Genomic DNA, 17143 nt, shown 5'->3' with positions numbered 1-17143 from the left:
TTTATACTTTCATCAAATAATTGGCTATACTCACAAGGACACTAAGTCATTGTGATGCAAAATTTGATTACAATGTGTTACAAATATAGCAAGTTTTTTTAGTGTTTACGGGTTCAACATAGCTAAAAAAGAAAGAAGTACAACATGAAATTGAAAAATCACATTTTTAATATTTGTAGGAGAAAATTCTAATAACTATTATGGAAAAACAAGAAAAAAAATTAACTATTTATTCCTTTAGTTGGAAAAAGATTTTCCTTATAAACTATTAGCTGACATATACCACGTACATTGACATCAAGCTTATCAACCATGTGGGTCCTTAAGTCAAGCCAAGCTAGTTTACCATCATTTGTTTTGAAGAGTATATTGCTTATATTCCCTATTCCAATAGGACGCGAAAGGTAAGGTAAGGGTCCAAGAGTGACGAGTTTAGTCCATGTTTCCTTCTTACCAATTTCAGCCAAAATTGATATGGAAAAGGTAGTTGTACGGTAATAGTTTGATATCAAAGCAATTGAACCATTTAAGAGAAAAAGATGACTCTCCACCAAATGAATATCAAAATTATCATATATTTCTAAGGGTATATCGAAGGGGGGTAAGGGAGTTATAAACCATTCCTCATTGCTTAAGTCAAATGATACCAAATATGTTTTTGGAGATTCAGCATAACTTTCCCGCCATTTACCCAACCAATGACACATCCCCTCTAAGTAGAATTTATCATCTTTTTCAAAGGTTGGATAAATATATATATCAGATTTAATTTTCCTCCAAGAATTACTTCTTAGGCTATAAATCTCCCACGATCCTGCAATATCCCATTCTTCATAATCCCCGTCATCCTCCGTATGAACACTTGGAAAGAGACATAATTTTCTAATTACCTTATAATCATCTCTAGTCCAATCATAGCCAAATCCTTGATACACAAACATAGGGTCCATAGAATCTGGTATATACTCAACTGGACTGGGAGGGATGACCTTAAATTCACCTCTAGATGAATTCCATAAATATATAGTTCCTGAGCCGTGTGGGTAGAGGCAAAGAATTCCATTAATGCTAGAAGAACCCAAAATAAAATATCCAGAATAATGACCCTTTGACCAATTTAATTTTTCCATATTTTGAAACGACCTACCAGAAAGTAAAAATAAGGAGGACTTATCAGGTTGATCGAGGCATAGAAGGAGAGATGTATCGTCATAGTAAGAATGTTGGTTAGATATGAAATTAATACGAAAGAGCTCCATGAAATTAGAACTTTCAAGCAAGAGAGCCCATGATTTGTGTAGACATCCATATCTTTTAAGAGATCTCAAAGGTAGTTTGAAAAGAATGGAGAATGCAAGATCATCTGGTAATTGATTCCCAAGCTTTTGAGCCACAAATTTATCGTACATCTCTTGGTTACGCAGCCAAATGTTAATGAGTTGCCAATGGTCTTTGTTGTTATCACTCCAAAGGTAAATGGGATGGGTAATAAGTTGTCAATGTTTGCTAATGAGATTCTTTATGGTGGTCTCTTGCAAGTACTCCAACTGTTGACAAAAATAAGTGAGCAAAAGAAATAACATAAAATATGAGAATTAATTAGTTTATGTACCTGGTTGTCTTTAAGGAAGAGGGTGATTTTGGTTCCCCTTGGGAGTTGTTGGGCATTAATATCCTTGGTAATAACGAAAGAGGCACTAGGTTGAGATTCCAAAGTATATTGGTCATGGTCATTATGCTTAGAGGTGAGGATAACCTTCTCAGCAACCAGATAAGCAGAGTAGAAGCCAATACCCAAATTATCAACCAAATCTAAACAAGCACATATGTCAAATACTAGAATTAATGAGTATGGAATGCAAAAGAAAATTGAACATCACCACCTACCTACCCATTTTAGTCATGCCAATACCATTGTCAATGATAGAAAGTGTTTTGTTAACCTTTTGAGGAATCAATGTAATAATTAATTCATCATTTAAAACACTATTGTTCATGAGCCTCTCAAATTGAATTTTATCCAAAGCCTGTGCATGCATACATTAATCAATAACGGTTAAAAAAAGAAATGTAAAAATAACATATCAAATTTGATCAACAACTTACATTAGAAGCATTGTTGATGAGTTCGCGAAGGAAGATTTCTTCGTTAGAATAGAAAGTTTTCTTCATCAAGTGCAACACCTCACTCATCTCACCCTTCAACAACAACGTCTCATCATTCGTCATTGCAATTGCTTTAGAATAATAGCAAACTAGATGGGATCAATTTAATGAAACAAAAACAACCCACAACCATACATTTATATTGATTAACCACGACCATCGAATATAACAACTTAATACAAAACCATCATCCACATTTACTTTTAATTAATTAATTAATTAGTTTTTAAATTTAATTAGTAAATTAAATTTTAAACTTATTAATTAATTTTTATCTTTATCCATTTTATTAGTCATTAATTTTTCGTAAATTTTTTAAACAAGTAATTAATTTTTGGCTTATTTACCTTTTTGGTCCCTATATTAATGGGCAAAAGTCCCTATAGTGTATTGGTATTTAAAAAAATCAATTTGGTCCTAAGGGTTGTTTAAAAGTATGCAATTTTGTATTTTCTGTCAAATTGACTTAAACGACATTAAGTGGTGATTATGTGGCCCACAATGTGACACATTTATGAACACATAGACTCCATGTATAATGTGAATAATATTTCAACACCCTTATCTGACCCCTCCCCAATCCAATCTCCCCCATCAGAGCTTCATTCTCACCCTCACCCATCTCTTTCCTCCATATCACAAAGGGTTTTGCTTTCCTCTACACCGTTTATGATTACCACCTTCACGTTGTCTATACCAAGGTCACGATGTTTGTTCCATTCCACCTCTAGATAGGATTGACGAAGACAACTGTGTTTGGATAATTAATGGACATAATTGTCAATTGGTATGATGTATTTAAGATTTTTCTAATTTGTGGTAGCTAATTATGACTATCAAAGAAATACTTTTGTGTAATTCTAAGTCTAGTTGGAACACAGAAAATTGGGATATAATTAGTAGTTAAGTTTTACTTGGCATTTGTATTGAGGAAAATGTTTTCTTGACACTTTTTATTTAGTAACTCACTCTTGACACTGCAGACGTGGTCATGGATGGTGATGTGGCAATGTTGCTGATGTGTAAGGGTATGGAAATGACAACAAAAAATTGATTGTGGAAAAGTTTCCAAAACCGAGAGGAAGTAGTGATGTTTTGAATTCAAAAATTGGAGAAGGGGGTTTTGGTATATATTTGGTCATGCGAGAACCGACTAAGGCGTTTGGAGAATTCAGGGTTTGGAGAAATTTGGGATATGATAGGAATTGAGATATAGGTACACTGTTTGCTACTCATATCCCATATTTTTCTTGGGTTTTGCCATGTATGGAAATTTGTTTTCTTTTTCTCTTATGGTATATGGTGGAATATTATATTTTTCCATTGAGATGGTCATTCTTTGTTGCAAGAACCATTTAACATAAGGTAATAACAAGTGCATTGCGGTTATTGACTTTGCTCTGTACAATTTGGTGGTTATGCAAAAACAATATGATAAATTAACAGAGAAACTACATAAAGAGCAAGGTTGTTGAGGGGTAATGGATTAAAATTGCCTGACTGTTTTCAAAATCATGATCAAATTGAATGATGAATGATGAGGCAATTTGCAGATCAAATTGATTGACATTAAAGTTCGCTTTCTAAATTTCAAGGCTAGGTTTGGTATATTCCTCTTTATTTTTTTACTTAAAAGGATGACAAATAATCATTTTCTTTTTTGCAAGTTATTTTAGTAAGTTATTAAAAAAATGTTCTTCCTTAAAATAAATTAGTTATAATATACAATTTTTATTGTTTTCATGTGTTTTTGCTATAGCGTAGAAAAGCACAGGGCTAAAACATCTTTCTTTGTCCATTTCAAAGTCATTGGTTATATATGATGGTTTTGGCGTGGTTATTAATATTATGCTTACATGCATTTTTGTTCCCTATAACTTTATGAATGTGTAATTTTGGTATTTACAGAACATTAATTGCACATTTGGTCTCCTAGTTTTATAAAATTAAACAAATATGGTCCAAAGTCACTACAAAAAAAATCATTTTTAACGAGGGTTATTTGTGGCGTTTCCGGCGGTTTTAACTCCCATTAAGTGCATTACCCACAATTTGCTTTTCCCCTAGAAGATGCAACATCGTTAACAAATTACCGACAGTTTTTATGAACCCTTGGAAAATAATTACTTTCCAATGGTTTTTTGAAACCCCCGTTATTCCCGGCGGTTTTGAAACTCTCGTTATTCCCAATGGTTTCAAACCCTGGTTATTCCCGGCGATTTTGAAACCTTTGTTATTCTTGACGTTTTTCAAACCCCCGTTACTTCTAGGAGGTGCATATATAAAAAAGTAGGTGACAAATAATAAAAATGTTGAACCAAAATAGTCCAACGATTTGGGAATACTATATAGGTATAATTTTTTCATAATGAAAAAATAGACACTGAATTATTAATGTAGAAAATGTGTGTAATATGTGATTAACATAATTTTGTATTAATACTAAATAATTATATTGATATAAGAAATACATATTACTTACTAATTCATTCATCTTATTCATTAAGATCCATTTAGTGACTGATGTTAGAATAATAAACATAAAGGTTTAAGTTTGATTCTTATTATAAAAAAGTAAATTCATTATATTGATAATTTTTATCAAAGAAAATTTATGAAAATAAACAACGCTATCATCTAAAAAGAAATTAAACAATGAAAAATATTAAAATATGTTACCGTAACTCTGCAAATAGTTTCTATTCAAGATTCTTAACTGGACCAATTGAAAATTATAAAAGTAAGCATAACATTTAAGCGGCTAGGTTAATAGGTCAAAATTAATGATATTGATAGGTCAAACAATAGATATTATATTCATTGCAGTATGAACTTGACATAGTCAACCATACACCAAGTGGAGAAGGGAAGCAAAGACAAAGCAATGAGATAATTAGATTAATCACATTTTCAAAATAACTAGATGTACTATGTATGAGGCAAAGTACCATTTTTAAAATTAATTTCTATGTTAGAGAAAGCCGGCCAATTATTTCCGGGGCTTCCATTAAAAGCATAATGCATGTTTCTAATATAGATAGAAACAATGTCCGAGGAGGACGTACCTAACTGAGGAGGATGCACCTGGCTGAGGAAGACACGAATGGTGTCGGAGAAGAACACCAGTAACGACACAAATGCTTCACTGAGACAAGGTTGGGAGCGTGGAAGCATCAATGTGAGGCGAGGGAGGATGCCGATGTCGAAGAAGGTGATTCGATGATACAACGACGGTGATGCGACGAACGGAAGACACACCGACAGGAAGGAAGCTTCTCTAGGGTTCCAAGTAGACGCTTCACTGAGACAAGGTTGGGAGCGTGGAAGCATCAATGTGAGGTGAGGGAGGACGCCGATGTCCGAGGAGGTGATTCGATGATACAACGACGGTGATGCGACGAACAGAAGACACACCGACGGGAAGGAAGCTTTACTAGGGTTCCGAGAGATAGAACGAAATTTAGAAGAAATAAAATTTAGAGAGAGAAAAAATCTATTTAATTAAAATAGATGTTTCATATGAAAAAAATGATAAAATGTGAATAAAAATAAAATTTTAAAAAATGAATATCAATATAAAAGTGGAGTATTTTGTCCTAATTAGATTGTAAGAATGAGAAATCAAGATAAAAAAGAAAGAAATAAAATTAAAATACTTTATTTTAATTAATTCTTATTAAAAAACCATTGATGTTTACTAGATGTTTAGGAAACCTCTACTGAGTGTGTGTTTTACCAGAGGTTTAAATAACCTCTACTACCTATGTAGCTTACTAGAGGTTATAATAACCTCCACTAATAAATTCCTCTTAAAATTAGAAATTCTTGTAGTGAATTAATGTGTTTTTCATTATCTACCAAGAAGGTTGATGCATTAGTTAAGCAATTAGATGATAAACTATGTTGAACTAAAATTGGTTAATTTTAAAAACTTAGGAAACTTAATGTGTTATTAAATTTTTATAAAGACCAAAAGTGTACATTAATCAACGTCAAAAGTTTATTTAAGCTTTAATATTATTAAGATGAACAATGAATATTAATTAATCTCTTTGATGCTGAGTGATGCTAGTACTTTGATTGGATTAGACTTCATGTGAGTCAGTGTGAATTTAAGAGCTTTTGACTTGGGTTTCTTCCATTTTAAGATATGAGAGGTTTTCTTAGTACAATGGTGATAATGAGGTTTAAATCTAAGAATTATATTTGTGAATTATGATTTATGGTTCTTATTTCTTATTTTATTTTATTTATTTATTAATAATGCAGATCAATGCAGATATTTTTATTATGAAGCTAGTTAGACATCCATATGCTGTTCATTTGAATGAGGCATGTGATATGGTATCAAATATCAAGTTTTACAACTCTTTTCTAGCAAGTAATGTAAAATCAGAATGATAGAAATTTCCTTTCATTATTAGCTTGGAGGGAGGAGCAATATTGAAAATAATTTCAGAATTTGTCGTGGTTTACTAGTACACTTTCCCCCCTTAAATGTTATAGAAGAAGGTGCACAATGTCTAAATATTTTTTATGATAAGTCTTTTAATGTTTACCTCTTGTTCACTGTGAACACTCAATACTCAACTCTTAATTCTTTTACTAATGATTGTTGTCAAAGTGATGTCATATAATGTGCGTATTTCCTCACATGCATACAATTACAAGGGTTTATATCTAGAATTTAACTTAACAAGCCCCCTTTGAAGCCTAGCAGGTCATTTTTTATTGCCAATAATTATGATTTAACTATTCTGATTCAGTTTGATGACATTTATTATCTTTTACAGCATATGTTTCACATACCAATATTTTGATGATTGAAATGTTGTTGATGAAAGTTTTACATATGTGTTCTCTTCTAATGATGGGGAAGACAGGGATGGTAGTTTTTCTCACTCCAGTAAATGACATTGATTTTCCTTCTATTTCTGGATCAAATAATTATGTTGTAATAGTGATTACTCATAGGTTTGTAACCCTTGGGAAGGGACAGAAGAAACCTAGGTAATTATGTATAAACTTATGTAAATGGTTGGGGAGGGGGTTCAAAACCCAATCCACGAAAGAGTAGTTATAAAAGGGTACCTTGTGTTTTAGCCACAACCAAGATTTGATTTGTGTTTTCTGAAAGACCTCTTCAACATCAACTACTCCTTGAATATAACATTATTCCTTTATTCCCAGATACTCCTTATTACCGCTGTCCAGAGACCTTTCCAGACCAGGTTTTGATTGTTACTAACCTAAACTAGATGAAAACTCTTAAAGTGTTGCTTCAAATCATTATGGTGGACATAATGGATACCTATCCATCTGAAACACAAAGACCAAACGCTCTGGGCATATCTGCACTTTAGGAACAAATGTTGACTAGATTCATCCTTAGATTAGCATATACCACATAGTGTAGAATCAAGAACAACCTGTTAGACTCGGTCCATATAAAAGTACCAGGCCCAAAAAGCAACCCATGTGGATGAATGATTTTGTAATTGGATAAAACTAGGCCACTACTTGAGAAGTCTGCCATTTATTATTATGTATTTCAGTTTTAATTGTAAGGCCCATGACCCACTTATACCCTTAAATGGGGCTAAGTAATATGAATGAAGGCAGAGAATATTTTATGGTAACCCTAGTTTAGCATAGCAGTAGCACAAACCTAACAAATTGGTGCTTTCATTCCCGACCATGCCTCCCACACCAGCCTCCAAAAACCTAGAAGAGCTCATCACCAACATTCAAACACAACTCACGTTGATCCAAGGCCAGCTAGAGAACACCTCTAACCGACAATCCACCTTAGAAGCAAAGAACAACCACCTTCATTCTACATTCACATCATTCATGGACCAGGTAACCACCGTTTCTCATTCCGATACTCAACTCTCACCATTGAGCCACCAGTCCACTCCTTTCCACAACCATCATCAACAATCTCCAACCCCAACCATAAGGCCACCAACACTTAACCTTCCCTTTTTTGATGGTACACATCCCCTGGATTGGCTTTTTCAAGCAGACCAATACTTTTCTTTTTATCAAATACCCCCAGACCAGCGCCTTCCCATGGTGGGATTTCACATGCAGGGGGACGCTCTATCCTGGTTTAAATGGCTGCACAATAACAATCTACTTACTGATTGGAATTCATTCACAAGGGCCCTGGAACTGCGTTTTGGACCATCAACTTATATCAATCATCAAGTAGAGTTGTTCAAACTCCAGCAAACCACGTCAGTCACAGAATACCAAGGCAGGTTTGAAAGATTATGCAATTGTGTTGTGGGGCTCACTCCTGAAACTATACTTAATTGCTTTATTTCTGGTTTGCATACGGAAATACGTAGAGAGCTCACCATATTGAACCCATATTCTATAGCCCAAGTCATTGGTCTAGCTAAGCTTATTGAAGACAAACTCAGAGATTCTAAACCCAAACAGAACCGTTTTCAAACCCAGCCCTATCATCAACTTCCCCCTACATCCTCTTCAACACACCCACCCAGACCCACTACCATTGCACCACCAGCTACTCATCTCCCTATCAAACGTCTATCCTCATCTCAAATGCAAGAAAGAAGAGCCTTAGGATTATGTTACAACTGTGATGAAAAATTCATTCCTGGTCACAAATGCACTACTTCTCGGTTCTTATTGCTTTTGGATGAACCAATATCCGAACCTATAGAGGATCCCTCCCCAGCTACGGATTACACAAACACCATACACTTTCACCTTTCCCCTCAAGCTCTCACCGGTACCATTTCCCCCAAAACCCTTAAATTCACTGGATTGATTCATAACCTCCCAGTCACCGTCCTTATTGACTCAGGCAGCTCCCACAACATTCTTCAACCTCGCATTGCCCATCATTTAAACCTAGCCATATCACCCAGCCCACCTGATGTGATTCCACTAGCTTAGAAGAAAGGTTCTTGACCTTCTTAGGAATCAACTTGAGTTGGACAATAGTTAGGCACTTTTTCATAGAATTGGATCATTGTTCTAAGTCAAGAACTCTCCAAAAACTAGCACCAATTCCAAAATCATATGGAAGTTCCAATTATAGTCAAATTGAACCGAACAAAATGGAACAAAAGATAAGCAAACTGAAATAGAAGTGCTGGAAATTAAAATGCACCGAACCAAAATAGAAAAGAATAAGAACAGCTGCTGGAAAATGAAAGATAACCAAACCAAAACTCAAGAACACAAGCTAACAAAAATAATAGAAAGAGAAGAAAGGAAGGAGAAGAGACTGCTCATGAAGATGGAAGAATGTTGGATGATCTCGCCACTAGAAGTGTGGAATGCTCCTAGATGAGAGTGATGCCGCCACTTGAGGACTCCAATGATCCATCAAGATAAGACTAGAGAAGAAGGCTCAAAGCTCTCCAAAGTTCACTCAAAATTTGAGTAGAGTTTTCTTAGATTAATTCCAATCTGAATTTTACAAAGGAAGCACCTCTATTTATAGCCTAAGGTGCTGAAAAATAGGTGGGAAATTTCAAAGAAACTCATTTGAAATTCCCACCAAAAACAAGTCACATGGGAGGTGTGACCTTTTTCTACTATGACACCTCCCAAAAACTATACCTACACCACTCTCCTAAGTCACATGGACAATGTGACTTTATTTTACATTTTCACACACCTTTATTTAATAACCACACCTCCTAAAACTATACAAGAGTATTTCAAAGCTTGGCCTTGCCCCTCATGGGATGGACTTGGGCTCTTTGGGCTTTGGCCTTCTTGGGCTTGGGCTTGGGCTTTGGGCTTGGGCCTCATCTTTATTTTATGTCTTCTTTTAATTTTGAGAAGACTAGAAGGAAGAACTTCAAATGTGAGGGTGGATGTCCTCTTCCTCAATTAATAAAAGCCTCCTTTATTTGATTCTCATCATACTCCTCGAGTTGGAGAGAATTCGTCCACGAATTCTGAATCCCTGCATATAACAAAGTCAGTTTAGTTTTACAATTAAAAGTGGAAGAAAAATGTAAACATGACTTAGCATTTGTAAATAATGGGATTTCAGAAAAGGAGGTTCTATAAATCGACCAAGTTGGAAAAATTTGTTTGGGAATGATGTGATGTTTTGGAAAAAGACCTCTTAAATGGTGACAACCATTAGGAGGTATGAAAAAATCATCCCTAACATTTTTTAACCAAGATGGTGGTGAAATAGGAACCTTGGGTAATGAAAAAGATAAGGAAGGAAAACACCTTGGAGGTGAAAGGATAAGACCCATGTCAACTTGGCCTTCTTTGTCTTTTTCTTGTTTACTTGTGGTAGGTGGGTGAGTTAGGTCTTGTTTTACCTTGTTGATCTTTAAGATTTGCTTTTGTGGACAATGAAGAGCTATGTGCCCAAAACCTAAACATTTAAAACATTTGATATTTGAAGTTTTGGTAGGTGACTTAGGAGTAGAAAGATTTGTAGTAGAAACTTTGTTTGGAAACATGGTTTGTTTGGAAAAATTGGAAGGAGAAATTTTGTTTGCATCCTTCCTAGAAGAGTTGTAGAAATCATCATCATGAGTATTTTTGAAAGTTTTGTTCAAAAGATATGATTCTACCTTGATGGCTTTGCGAAACACTCTTTAAAGAAGAATATTCTTTTAATTCTACAAAATCTCTAATATCTCTTTTCAAACCACGTACAAACCATTTAATCTTTGACTCTTCATTAGCATGCATATTCATTTTAGTCAAAGTTGTTTCAAAATCTTTAAAGTATTCATCTACCATCCTATGTCCTTGAGGAAGCCTTTGGAACTTCAACAAGTGTTCCTTCCTAGAAGGAGGAACAAACCTCACGCGCATACACTCTTTCAAAGCATTCCAAGAAACCACGGGAGGTTTCTTGCGATATATAATGTCCATTACAATTTTATGCCACCATTCTTTGGCATAGCCCAAAAAGGATAAAGAAACTAATCTAAGTTTTTGGTCATCTTGGACCTTATACACATGAAAATAATGGTCAACCTTAGTCTCCCATTCTAAATACACATTAGGATCACTATCACCATTAAAACTAGGGACTTTTTTACAAGCAATGTTGAACACTTGGTGATATCTTTGGTCACGGTTATAGCTCTCTTCATGAGAATGATGGTGATGCCTCCTTCTTCTATGTTCTTCTTCACCAAGGACTGAAGCTTTGGAAGGAGAATGCTGTTTGTAAGATGCACCACTTGAATAGCCAGCCATTTTGCAAATAAAAAACAGCAAACACACAAAAACAGCAAACAAGTTAAGAAACAAAATTAGCAAAAACAGTGAGCTTGGCAATGAAACTGCCGAAGTGAAATGAGGCTGAAAAAAGAGATCACTCTCAAAGAAATAATGTTCTTGCACCAATCTGATCTTGAGGCCTTGGAATCCTCAAATGAAATATGTCAAAGCAAGCACACCAATCTCAAGAGCAACCACCACAAAACCAATGAAACAATAAAGACAAACAAGAAAAGGTATAAGCAAGGAAAGGTAATTGCAAAAGGAAAACTATATGTGAGACAAACTCAAAGAGTAAGAATGAAAGACAATCAAGAAAATAAAGAACTCAATGAGAAAAGTAGGCACACAAAAGAATACTTAAGGAAAAGTTCTAGAGTAGATGAAGAAAACAAAAAAAATTAGCTACTAGAAATTTTTTTTTTTAAAATGCAAACTGTGCTTGATATTCACTGATTTAACTGGAATGATGTAGAGCGAACTGGATTATGAAATTTAAACTACAGAAACTTCAAGATGTTAACTCAATAATGGCACTGGAATCAATTAAAAACAGTAAGCCAATTGAGAGAAATAAATTTTTCAAAACCGCTGCCAGATTACCGTATTTTTTTCGGCAGAATTGTACACTTTTTTTATTTTATTTATCATTTTTTGTGTACTTCGTATTTTTGAATGATTCTTTTTTCTATTCTTTTCTAACACTTTGAATATCTCAAATCCAGAATTTCAGAATTTTCCAGTAAGTAAATCAATTGCAATAAGGAAAAACAGTAAGCACTTTTTTCAGAAACAGAGGAATCCTAATAGGAATAAAAAACAGAATGATGAACTAGCAAAGACATAATGGAAAAATGATGTATTGGAACTTGTATAGGTCTAGAATACAAGTATGAACTCAATTCTAAAAAGAAAATGCACAAAGGATCAATATCAATTCAGAAAATTATATGACACCAAAGCAAGAAACAATCAAAACAATAAAAGTACTACTAGAAGTAATGACAAATATGGAATAACATGACTAAGACAAAACTTGACATGATTACAAAATTAAAAGACACATCACAAATTTTAACAACAAGTGAAAGGAAGCTTAAGGTAAACTCTAGGAAGGATAATGCCATTCCAAAAGAGCAACCATACTCATAAGAATTATGATTGCCATAAACCTTTTCACAAGCACTTGGTGTAAAAGAAAAACAGCAAGAATACTCAATTAAAATTCTAAAACAGAAACTTAAATTGCAAGAAAATTAAAGAGCTCTTGAAATTAAAGTGCACACAACTCAACAATTAAACAAGAAGAACCTAAGACTCATGATACCACATGATGTGATTCCAATAGCAAGATATAGATTATTCTTTGACATTTTATGGAATCAACTTGAGTTGGAGAATGAATAGGCACTTTTAATAGAAATTGGATCAATGTTCTAAGTTTCAAGAACTCACCAAAACTTGCACCAAACACCAAACTCACATGGAAGACCCATTTCTTGCCAATTGAACCAATTAAAAGATGTAAAAATGCAAATGAATCGATTAAATTGCTTAACAAATGAAATGAACCGATTAAAATGCTTCAAAACTGAAATGCACCGAACAAATCCAAGGAGAAAGAAGATGAACCGATTGAAACATGAAAATAAGCAAGAACACCGAATAGAAAGCAAGAAAGGAACCTAAGACATGTTTAGGAATTCAAATAGGCACCGAAATGGAATGAGAAGATGGAGAAGAAAGAGGACTTATGTGGTTGTAGTTCTTGGTTGATGAACAAGCCACTTGAAGTGTGAATGCTCCAAGATAAGTGTGCAATGCCGCCACTTGAGAGAACCAAGGCACTCAAGATGAGACTAGGAAGAGGAGAAATCAAATCTCACTCACTCAATCACCAAATTGGGAGAGTTTCTTTACTACAAATTCCAAATCTGAATTTTACAAAGGAAGCACCTCTATTTATAGCCTAAGGTGCTGAAAAATAGGTGGGAAATTTCAAAGAAACTCATTTGAAATTCCCACCAAAAACAAGTCACATGGGAGGTGTGACCTTTTTCTACTATGACACCTCCCAAAAACTATACCTACACCACTCTCCTAAGTCACATGGACAATGTGACTTTATTTTACATTTTCACACACCTTTATTTAATAACCACACCTCCTAAAACTATACAAGAGTATTTCAAAGCTTGGCCTTGCCCCTCATGGGATGGACTTGGGCTCTTTGGGCTTTGGCCTTCTTGGGCTTGGGCTTGGGCTTTGGGCTTGGGCCTCATCTTTATTTTATGTCTTCTTTTAATTTTGAGAAGACTAGAAGGAAGAGCTTCAAATGTGAGGGTGGATGTCCTCTTCCTCCATTAATAAAAGCCTCCTTTATTTGATTCTCATCACCACCCCTTTCAGTAATGGTGGGAAATGGCGCCTTCATTAAGTGCCAAGGCATTTGCCCAGTAGTTGACATCTCTCTCCAAAATTCTACATTCACTATTCCCTTCTATCTTCTTCCCTTTGAAGGCGCATATGTGGTTTTGGGCATTGAATGGCTAAGCACACTGGGATCCATCCAAGCAGATTTTTCAATTCCCAGTATAGCCTTTACACACAACCAGCAACACATCACTTTACAAGCTTCCAATTCAACCGCCCCATCAACCACCACATATCACCAATTTTGTCACTACCTATCCACTAATTCCATTGCCTCCTTACACCTTTTATTAGTGGAACCAACCAACTCCCCTACACCCATCACAACTGAGTGTAACAACCCTGCCTCCCCGTTAGTCAATCTGCCCTTACCCATAAAATCACTTATTCAAGAATATCAAAGCATTTTTCAAAGACCTTCTGGGTTACCTCCACAAAGACCCCATGACCACCACATTCCTCTGTTACCCAACACCTCACCCATCAGAGTGAAACCATATCGCTACCCCCATCACCACAAGGAAGTTATTACCTCACTCATTTCTGAGATGCTGCAGGAGGGTATTATTCAACCCAGTACCAGCCCATTTTCATCCCCAGTCCTATTGATAAAAAAAAAAGATGGAACATGGCATTTTTGTGTGGATTACAGAGCCCTGAATGCAGCCACTGTGCGTGACCATTTCCCCATTCCCATTATTGATGAATTGCTAGATGAGTTTGGTTCAGCTACTGTTTTTACTAAAATAGACTTGCATTCTGGTTACCACCAAATACTTCTAGTTCCTGAAGACACTCACAAAACAGCTTTCCGCACTATTGATGGCCACTACGAATTCTTAGTGATGCCATTTGGTTTAACTAACGCTCCTTCTACTTTTCAGGCAGCAATGAATGATCTACTGAGACCATATCTTCGCCGGTTTGTCCTAGTTTTTTTTGATGATATTTTGATTTATAGTCCAAACTTGCAGGAGCATACTGTTCATCTCAAAACTATATTGGAAGTATTACAAAATCAAAAATTCTTTGCCAAGCTCTCCAAATGCAGTTTCGCAACCGCAGAAGTCAGTTACTTAGGCCATATAATTTCTGCTCAGGGAGTACACCCAGACCCAGATAAAGTCAAGGCCATCCAGAACTAGCCTCAGCCACGCTCACTCACGGAATTACGGGGGTTCCTCGGCCTCACCGGATTCTACAGAAAATTCATCAAGCAATACGCCACTCTCGCCGCTCCTCTCACCGACTTATTACAGCACCATAAAATTACATGGTCTCAGCCCGCGCAGCAAGCATTTGAAAATCTAAAATTACACATAGCAAAAGTGCCTACCCTACACCTGCCAGACTTCAAGCTTCCTTTTGTGGTAGAGACAGACGCTTCCGCCGTGGCCGTTGGTGCTGTTCTTAGTCAATCAGGGCGTCCGCTGGCTTTCTTCAGTAAAAAGATGAGTGTCAAACTCCAAGCTTCCTCAGTGTATGTATGTGAGATGTACGCCATTACAGAATCCATAAAAAAATGGCGTCAGTATCTCATTGGTCAGCATTTCAAAATCATTACAGATCAAAAGAGCCTAAACACATTACTTTCCCAAATCATACAAACCCCAGAGCAACAGAAATGGACAGCAAAATTACAAGGGTATGATTTTCAGATTGTTTACAGACCTGGGAAGGAGAATGCAGTGGCTGACGCCCTTTCAAGACAAAGTGAGAATCAATCAACCATATTGTTCGCCCTATCATCGCCCATTCCTCAGCTTGTTCGCGACCTACAACAATATCTTGCATCCACAGAAGGTCAGGAAGTTATTCATGCATGCACCCGTAGTCAAACACAACCGAGCCTCTTCTCCACTAGCCAAGGATTACTATTCTTCCGCCATCAGATTTTTGTGCCAGCAGTGCATGACTTTCGCCACCGCATCATGGTCGAATTTCACGCTTCCCTTGCAGGCGGCCATTCCGGCATTAAACCCACGCTTAAGCGTATAGCTGCTTCTTTTTATTGGCCGAAATGGACCAGAGACGTCCACCGTTTCGTCCAACAATGCCCCACATGTCAACAAAACAAATACATGCCAACCAAAACTCAGGGGTTATTACAACCACTACCGATTCCAAAATAGGTATGGGAAGAAATATCAATGGACTTTATAACTCACCTTCCAAGTTCGGCAGGGCACTCGGTCATTTGGGTTGTTTGCGATAGACTCACAAAATATGCTCACTTCATAGCCCTTCCGACGCACTTCACGGCCCAACAGCTAGCCAAGCGTTTTTCTGTGGAGATATGTCGCCTTCATGGACTGCCCAAATCCATTGTGTCAGATAGAGACCCCTTATTCGTGAGTTCCTTTTGGCAACATCTGTTCAAGGCACAGGGAACAAGGTTAAATTTCAGTTCATCTTACCACCCCCAAACTGATGGCCAAACAGAGGTGTTAAACCGCGGCTTAGAAGCGTACCTGAGATGCTTCGTGGGTAACCAACCTAACAGGTGGTATCAATATCTGCACTTGGCAGAACTGTGGCACAATACCACATACCATTCAGCGATCGGAACATCCCCATTCCATGCGTTATACGGTCGGCAGCCACCCACCATCATAGACTTTGTTAACACACCCAATGTCGGAACCACCATTCAAGAGACGTTGACGGAGCACACCATTATCCTCCATGACCTTCGGGAATACTTGCGTCGCACACGCCAACGCATGTGCGACCAAGCCAATCGACATCGCACCGATCGCTCCTTTGACGTCGGCGACTGGGTGTGGGTGCGCCTTCATCCCTACCGGCAACGATCGTTAGTTCGGCGTCCAAATCAGAAGTTGGGTCCACGATATGCAGGGCCATACAAAGTGCTCCGTCGCATCGGAGCGGTGGCTTACGAACTCCAGTTACCGGAGTCGGCTCGAGTCCACCCGGTCTTCCACGTTTCACTTTTAAGACCTTTCAAAGGGTCAGTTGGAGAGCCTCCCTCGCCCTATTCTGATTCCACTCCATTTTCTCTTCCATCGGCACTTAACTCAACTCAAACTCCAATTCAAAAGTATCTGAACCCACCGCACATGGAGACCAATGAGCACATGACAGGTGTTCCACTCATAGATAACACAGACTTACCCCGCCTCGAGCCTCACGCACACGCGCATCCTCCCACGTCTCTTAATGATCTGTACACACCTCTTGCAGAAGCCACTAGACGCGTGACACGCGACACACTCATAGGCGGTGCGGTGCTGCCACACCTCGAGCCCAACGCTCAAAACACTCCAACCACACC

At 36.9% G+C, this 17143-nt stretch overlaps 1 long non-coding RNA gene across 1 annotated transcript; it reads right to left on the bottom strand.

Annotated features, from left to right (window-relative positions):
* Window positions 1–14888: 14888 nt before the first annotated feature.
* Window positions 14889–16861, bottom strand: LOC137836419 (uncharacterized). The gene is made up of 2 exons (XR_016520556.1): window positions 16320–16861; window positions 14889–16220 (listed from the first exon to the last, which is right to left on the bottom strand). It is a non-coding gene; the product is annotated as an uncharacterized LOC137836419 (long non-coding RNA).
* Between the last annotated feature and the right edge of the window lie 282 nt (window positions 16862–17143).

The sequence above is a fragment of the Phaseolus vulgaris genome, chromosome 4 (genome assembly GCF_051622355.1).
Source record: "Phaseolus vulgaris cultivar YP4 chromosome 4, ASM5162235v1, whole genome shotgun sequence".
Taxonomy (NCBI): Eukaryota; Viridiplantae; Streptophyta; class Magnoliopsida; order Fabales; family Fabaceae; genus Phaseolus; species Phaseolus vulgaris.
This window is presented reverse-complemented; position numbering and strand designations above follow the sequence as displayed.